At 39.1% G+C, this 8,637-nt stretch overlaps 1 pseudogene; it reads right to left on the bottom strand.

Moving 5' to 3' along the window:
• Positions 1-2,227: 2,227 nt before the first annotated feature.
• The window catches only part of LOC148162691 (NXPE family member 1-like), a 32,411-nt pseudogene continuing 26,001 nt past the window's right edge, over positions 2,228-8,637 (bottom strand).

Raw genomic sequence — 8,637 nt, 5'->3', positions numbered from 1 at the left:
CCTGATGAAATGCACGGTGGCTTCAGCTTGTCTTTCCTACTGGTAAACAATTTTTTGGATATGAATTCACCACCTTTACTTGGTCAGTCTGGCTTGTGATTGGTATTGTTGGGGAAATAAAATTGAAAACAAAATCTGCCAACCCAGAAAACCTCTCCACAAAGATGGAAGAACAAACACTTTTATTATTGTATAAGCATATAAGCAAAATTGATGTGCACCCCAGACAATCAGCTAAAGAGAAAAGACAGAAAAGAATCTCACCCTTGCATATAGCCAGGCAGATACAATCTCTCACCTCCATGTACTCAAGATAAATTATAACTAGTCCTCAGGTCAGAGGACATGACAACATCTGTGTTTGCTAATTCTCTTTATTCAGAAGAATAATAAAACTCCTCAAATCTCTGTGACAGGTAGGTAGTTACAATTTGGGGTCAGATGTCCAAGTTAAACTCTCATGGAGGCTGAGATAGAAGTGCTATCTTCCTTTATGTTTACATTTTAAAGAGATGGCTGCTAGGTCCTTGAGAAAGACATTCTTGGGTTATAAAACTGTCAAGAGGCTTATTTAGCTTTTGAAAAGATCTACATACACTTCAAAAGGCCAGAGAAGGAATGTGATTGCAAGTTTTCTAAAGGAGATGCTCAAACAAAAGTGGGATGAGGAGAGAGGTCTCTTATACCAGAGAAAATTCAACTTTTCTTTCTTTTTTTTTAGATTTGTATTTACCCACACAGTACATATGATCAGAAACTCTTTGAATGTAGTCCAAAACTTATTTCTGTTCATTTGATCTCACTGGAGACTGGAGGAGAGCTTGTTATCAACCTCTAAATAATTACTTTGATTTTGAAGATTAAACTTTCTCCTTCAGGCCACTAATTAATTACTCCAATCAATGTTATCTGAGCCCTTTCTTTTCTCGGTCTGTACACTTGATCAACAAATGAAGACATTTTCAGTCATGTTAAACCAACCATGCTGTGAGGAAAATCTATATTAAATTCTCTTTGGTTCTGAATGCTGATGAATATTAAACAGATGTTGTGCCCCACTATCCTGGGCACGAGGGATAAATGGGAACCATGGCAGGCATGGCGTCTTCGCTCCTGGGACTTACTCTCTGGCAGGGAATCTGACATTGAATACATGAGTGCTCCTGGAGGGGTACGGGGTGCTTTGGGATAGAATCATGAATAAGATGCCCTAACCTTGCCTGGAACTGCAGGAGGTCAGATTGTGAAGGTCCTGTAAACCATCGTAAGGATTTGGGATTAGAAATTAGTGCCTTGGGCCAATCCCTAGAGATTTTGATTCTTTGAGTTTGATGTAACTCAAGAGGCAACATTTTTAACAAGATCCACTCCAGGACTCTGGTGCAGTTAGTCCCAACACATCCCCTTGAGACCCTCTGGGCTTTTTATAGTGTTTGGAAAAATTGTGAAGGCAGAGATTGATTATATTTGGATTTAAATGGATCGGTGGAGGGAGGGACCAAGAATGGTTGTAGGGTGGTTAGGTGGCTACAGTAGTATTTAAGGACAGAATGAAGGTAGTTTGGACTAGGAGGCATATAGAGAAGTGGCCGGTTTTGAGATAGTGAGGGGGTAAAATAAGATTTTGTGATTGCTTAAATGTGAAAGGAGATGTTGAAGGACAGGGAGGTATCAAGGATGACTCCCAGGTTTCAAATTTGAATAACAGGCTGGATGGTGGTATCGTTTCCTGAGATAATACACATTGGGCTTGAGGGGTAGGAATGCAGAGTTAATTTTTAGACGCAGGCACAACCACATGTAACTGTTTAGTAGGCAGTGAGACACAGCAGTTTAAAGCTCAGTAGCACTGGACTGATCTATGCTAGAGTTGTGGACTTGAAAGATGGTAATTGAATGGGAACGGACCACCCAAAGGGAGGCTATAGATGAGAAGGGAAAAAGGCCTAGAGCAAAACATGAGCAATGTCAGGATATACTTTGGTGGGAAGAGGAAGAAGAGTCAGCAGTAGATATTGACAGGGAATGGCTAGAGAGATGGATGGAAAGGTAGGAGATTGGGCTATCCACGTGGGTATCTATGGAGAGTGGCCCCTGGTGGTTTTCTGTACCTATAATTGAGCAAAATCACGTTAGCATTTCAATGTCACGCCATCTGGAGAGGGTGGATTTTCTTAGTGTCACATGCAGTGATTTTATCCCAGGCATCGATCACACACTGAGAATCTTAAAACATTCCCTTAAGGGGTAAGTGAGTTAATAGAGCCACAGAAATCACCCAACCTCTCTCCTTCCATATGCACATTGTTAATGTTTTCCATCTCACTTTGGTATCTGGACTTCTCAGGGTCAGACATTCAATGGCTCTTTGTGCCTGTGAACGAAAGCATTGACAGGAAAGGGTCTCAAGTCCTGGCCAAGGGTGATGGCGGTGATTGTGTCATTTGCCGCTACGGGATCGGTTTCTCAGGTGATGCATTTATCCTTCGTTGAGAAATGCTTCAGAGTGTTAAATGGGAGTCCATGTCTTTTCCACTGAAAGTGAATGTCTTTTTCTGCATCTAGAAGTACATCTCTCTTTTTTTCCCCCTGTTCTTTTCTCTTTGTTTCTTTTTAAAATAAGTCTGCCTAACCCTAAGCCACTGACCAGGGGTCAGCAAATGTGGCCTGCCACCTACTTTTGTACAGCCCACCAGCCAGGAATGGTTTTTACATTTTTAAATGGTTGCATTTTAAGGGATTACATATTTATATAACCTTGAGTTTGCCTTTTGGCCCACAAAGCCTAAGATGTTTACTATTTAGCTTTTTATGGAAACACTTTACAATCCTGGCATATTATTCTTTAACTAAGGCTGAAAAGAAATCTGTTCACTCAAGTGGGAATATCAGCTAGGCCAGTGGTTCTCAAACTCTGGCATGGGTTAGAATCCCCTGTAGGGTTTCCCTATGGATTGCTGGGCCCCACCCCCGGTGTCTGGGGTGGGACCAGAGAAGTGGCATTATTTTCTTTTCTTGAATTCATTTTAAAATTGTTATATTTGACATACAACATTTTATTAGTGTCAGTGGACAATGTAATGATTTGATACTTGTGTGTATTGTGACTTGATGTCTGCAATAAGTTTAGTTACTTGTCCACATACATAGTTATAAATTGTTTTCTTACGCTGAGAACTTTTAAGATCTGCTCTCTTAGCAACTTTCAAATATGCAACAAAGTATTAACTAGAGTCACCATGCTGTACATTACATCCCCAAGACTTCTTTTATAACTGAAATTTGGTACCTTTTGACCCCCTTCACCCATTTGCCTACTTTCTACCACCCACCTCTGGCAGCCACCAGTTTGTGGTCTTTATTTATGAGCATTTTTTTTTTTTTAAAGATTCCACATATAAGTAAGATTGTACAGCATTTTTATAGAGGTTTTTTTTGTTTGGAAAAAAAAATAATACTTGTCACTTTGAAATGTTTGTAGGAGCGATCTATCTGCCAAAGCTATCCCTCTCAGGCAATCAGTCCCCCCTTATTCCACCCAGCAAGCTGTCGGGCTGTAAACCTTTCCAGCCTGGCACCCTGCCTTTCTGCTGTGTGGATTGTGGACACATGACCCTGTGCTCAGGCTAAGTGACTGGTTTAGGGATGGGCACATGGCCCAGAGATCCCTTCCTGGGATAGATACATGGATCTCAGGGGAGGAAAATTTCTTTCTCCTATTGTGGTTGCTCAGCTGGAAGGATGTGAACGTGGGTCTGTGCACAGAAAGATTGTTTAAAGAAATTAAAAAACCTAAGGTTGAGTTTTTTAAAAAAGATTTTATTTTTTATCAGCCGCCTTTCATGCTGCATGATGAGGGCTTCTTTGATAAAGAAAGCTGGCTCATGACCAGAAGTTGAGAGATGAGCTCTGGGGACACTATGTGAGTGGTGGGTCCAGCTGTCATTTTGAATTTGAACTGTATTTACCAGTTAGGTAATAATGCCCCTTCTCACTAAACCTGACTGGAGGTGGATTTTTGTCAATACCAACTGGAAAGGTTCTAATTAATCCAGTTATCCAGTGGTCAAAGTATTCACTCTAATGTTCTAGGAGATATTTAGTAAACATCCTTAATAGGCTTGAAGTCCCACTACTGTATCCCTCTGTACTTACCATGATGAAATAGAAAAGGGATCATCAAATTGTGACGTTTTAATTTTAGGTCACTTAACAGTATGCTCTTTTTCAGAGAGAAAAATGATACTACAATGGGAAGAGAATACATAACATTTGCTAGATTCCTTTGAGAAATCTATCTCTAGAAGTTATGCTTGCTTGCTGTTTTAATGTTTAATTAGCCTACGGAAACTCTGCCCATTGAACTTGCCTGAAATGATATTCTGGAGTTATTGTTCAGGTCACCAAAGACTATTTATTTCTCTCCTCACAGATGAGCAAAAGGAGTCACAACCCTTGTTCTGTTGTGTCCACAGAACTTGGGTGTCTAACCCTTGGTACCAAGTGAGTTTCTAGCTTAGTGTGGGGGTGGGGTAAAGGTATCACACTGTGGCAGGAGGTTGAAAACTGTGATGTAATATTTGAATATTGCCTAGTGTTGCCTTTGAAAAGAGTGGACAGAGATCTTTGATTGGTGTCCTGAAATTTCCATCTTACTTCTTAACAAATTTCACAGAAAAGGAACTCATCCCAAATTTTGGTAAGGGTTTAAAACACATGCTAAGGTAGTCAAATTAAATCACTGTTGTCTAAAAACTGCAACAACAGAACTTTTTATTAGAACACATTAAGAGGACAATACCTTTTTATTTTATTTTTAATTTTTTTATTGAAATGGGCATGCACTGTTGTATTAGTTTCAGGTGTACAACATAGTGATTCACCAATTCTATACATTACTCAGTGCTCACCATAATAGGCGTAGTCACCACACAATGTTATTAAAATATTATTGATTATATTCCCTGTGCTGTACCTTTTATCTCCCTGACTGACTTTATAATTGGAAATTTGTCCCTCTTAATCGCCTTTATCTATTTGCTCATCCCTCCACCCACCTCCCCTCTGGCAACCACCAGTTTGCTCTCTGTATTTGAGAGCCTGTTTTTTGTTTGTTTTGCTTTTTAGATTCCACATACAAGTGAAATCCTGGTATCGGTTTTTCTCAATGACTTATTTAACTTAGAATAATACCCTCGGGTTCCATCTGTGTTGTCACAAATGGCAAGAGCTCATTCTTTTAGATGGCTTAATAATATTTGTGTGTGTGTATGTATACCATATCTTTATCCATTCATCTGTCGATGGACACTTAGGTTGCCTCCATATCTTGGCTATTGTAAATAATACTGCAATAAACATAGGGGTGCATATATCTTTTTGAATTTGTGTTTTCATTTTCTTTGGGTAAATACCCAGTAGTAGAATTACTGGATCATATGGTATTTCTTTTCTTCTTATTCTTTTTTAAGGTTTTATTTATTTGAGAGAGCAAGAGTGAAAGAGAGAGAGAGAGAGAGAGAGAATGAGCAGGGGGAGGGGCAGAGGGAGAGGCAGAAGCAGGCTCCCCCACTGAGCAGGGAGCCTGACACAGGGCTCAATCCCAGCACATCATGACTTGAGCGGAAGGCAGGTGCTTCACCGACTGAGCCACCCAGCCACCCCTGGATCATATGGTATTTCTGTTTTTAATTTTTTTGAGGAACCTCTGTACTGTTTTCCCCAATGTTTACACCAATTTACATTCCCACCAACACTGAATGAGAATTCCATTTTTTCTACATTTTTGACAATACTTGTAATTTCTTGTCTTTTTGATATTAGGCATTCTGACAAGTGTGAGGTGATAGCTCATTGTGTTTTTTTTTTTTTTTTTAAGATTTTGTTTGTTTATTTGTCAGAGAGCAAGAGAGAACACAAGCAGGGGAATCACAGAGGCAGAGGGAGAAGCAGGCTTCCCGCTGACCAGGGAGCCCAATGCGGGGCTTGATCCCAGGACCCTGGGATCATGACCTGAGCCGAAGGCAGACGCTTAACCGACTGAGCCACCCAGCTGCCCCTCATTGTGGTTTTGATTTGCATTTGCCTGATGATGAGTGACGTTGAGCATCTTTTCATGTGTCTGTTGGCCATCTGTATGTCTTCTTTGGAAAAATGTCTATTCAGGTCCTCTGTCCATTTTTTAATCAAATTGTTTAATTTTTTTTTTTGGTATTGAGCAGTATACACTCTTTATATATTTTGGATATTAACCCCTTTTTGGATATATCATTTGCAAATACTTTCTCCCATTCAGTAGTTTGCCTTTTTGTTTTGTTGATGGTTTTCTTTGCTGTGCAAAGGCTTTTTATTTTGGTGTAGTCCCAATAGTTCATTTTTGCTTTTGTTTCCCTCTCCTGAGGAGACATATCTAGAAAAATGTTGCTAAGGCTGATGCCAAAGAAATTACTGCCTGTGTTTTCATCTAGGAGTTTTATGGTTTCAGGTCTCACATTTAGGTGTTTAATTCATTTTGAGTTTATTTTTGTGTATGGTGTGAGAAAGTGGCCCAGTCTCATTATTTCACATGTAGCTGAGAAGATGAATATTTTTAATATTTCTTGTGAAAGCAGAAATGAAATTTAAAAAAAATAAAAACTCACAAGTCAAAAAGGTAGATAAAATCCAAATAAGATCAAGAGCATAGAAAGATTGTTTAAAGAAATTAAAAAACCTAAGGTTGAATTTTTTAAAAAAGATTTTATTTTTTAGTAATCTCCATACCTGACATGGGGCTCGAACCCACAACCCTGAGATCAAGAGATCAATCCCTAAGGTTGAATTTTAAAATGATGGTTCAACTTTTAGTTTTTTGGCTTTACAGTGGTATGAAAACAATACACATTTGGTAGAAACCATACTGTGATTTTTAATTTTGATCTCATCCCAGGCTAGCAGTGTGTGGTATGATTCTCTTAGGATGCTGGGTAGAACCAGTGCACCAGAGCTCCCAGTCATCCACGCAATTTTGAGGGTAAACAATTGACACAACCATTCTACATCCATATAACCGTTTTGTTTTTCACTTTTAGTACAGTATCCAATCACTTACATGAGATATTCAGCACTCTTGTAGGCTTTGTGTTAGATGATTTTGCCCAAGTGTAGGCCGATGTATAAGTGTCTGAGCACATTTAAGTTGAGGTAGGTAGGCTAGGCTATGATATTCTGTAGGTTAAGTGTGTTCAGTGCAGTTTTGACTTAAGATATTTTCAAGTTACAGTGGGTTTATTGGGACATAACCCCATCATAAGTCGAGGAAGACCTGTACTTTTAAAACTTCTGGGAAGTAACAAATACACAGGTGTAGAATCTTCCATGAGGTAAATAAGTTTTCCTTTCAAAGGGTCACTGATGGCTTTAAATTCAGTCTGTTTGCAAATTTCTGAAATTTCTCTCTCTTCCAAAGGGTAACTAACCAGTGGGAGCAGAGGGCTTATCTCAATTTTTGTTTCATTTTTTAATTCTCTAATAAATCAAACACCCCTCATAAGCAATATTCAGCACCATTCTCTCATTCTAGACCTTCCTGTACACTTGCAGGTATCAGATGAATCAGCCATATTTTGCTCTAACCTTGGCACGTGGAGGAATGTAGCACAGGGACTGAGTTAAGTATATTCATGCATAGGTTTCAGCTGAAAAATGCATTAATCTCTCAATTTGTGCTCCTTACCAAGTGGTGGTTGTATACCTGCTTTCTCTTCACCCATTTATCAAGTGCCTCCACTGTAACCATACAAGGTTCAGGGGATACAGTGATGAAATATTTCCTGTTCTTAAGTAGCCCACAGCCTGGTGTAAATTCAAATATGAAACACAATAGTATAAAGGCTCTTCACCATTAACTGAGATTAGGAGTGCACCCGTTAGCTCTGAAACAAGGCAGTTAACTGACCTGGGACACTCAAGACACTGGCCTTGTCAAAATTGTGATTTAACAAATCACAAAGTTAAGCAACTAGAGCTGTGAAGTCCAGGTGTTAACAGAAGTACTCATAAAAGTGCTCCAGAAAATAACTCCCCAGAAATCTCTTTACAAGCAAAGGAATCTACACATCTTGATGACTTGAATTTTGGAGCATTCTCCTTTAGTTTTAGCTGTATTTTGAATATTTACATATTTTCTTTCTCCCTTCCTCCCTTCCTACGTAACAAAATATGCTCCTTTAGTTATGCATCCCTGTTATTAAAGCAGGTGCAAGTTGCCTTAGCTAATATTACATACAACTACTGAGGTCTGATCCAAGTACCTTCCCCTCATAGTGCACACCAAATACTGTCACAGTGTCCAAGCTGTCATTCCCATGCCTTTTACCATTGTTTCTTGAATATGAGTACACTAGAGTTTGGTTGTCCCACACAACTCTTCATGTATGTCATTTATGGAGGTTTTTTTTTTTTTTTTTTTTTTTGCAGTAAGAGGTAATGACTTTCTTATGAGTTCTGAGCATGTAAAATCCACAAGGTTTTCTCAGCATTATTTCTTGGACTCCATACCAATTCATTGAGTCATACCCATTCATGGGGATTAGTTGTAATCCCACATTGCTAGGTTACAATGATTGTGTTTTCTCACTGTTCCCATTCAGCTACCAA

The sequence above is a fragment of the Eumetopias jubatus genome, unplaced genomic scaffold (assembly GCF_037043125.1).
Source record: "Eumetopias jubatus isolate StellerSeaLion01/CBP00866 unplaced genomic scaffold, mEumJub1_p1.0 scaffold_13, whole genome shotgun sequence".
NCBI classification, from domain to species: domain Eukaryota; kingdom Metazoa; phylum Chordata; class Mammalia; order Carnivora; family Otariidae; genus Eumetopias; species Eumetopias jubatus.
The sequence above is the reverse complement of the archived record's forward strand: the minus strand, read 5'-3'. Positions and strand labels throughout refer to the sequence as shown.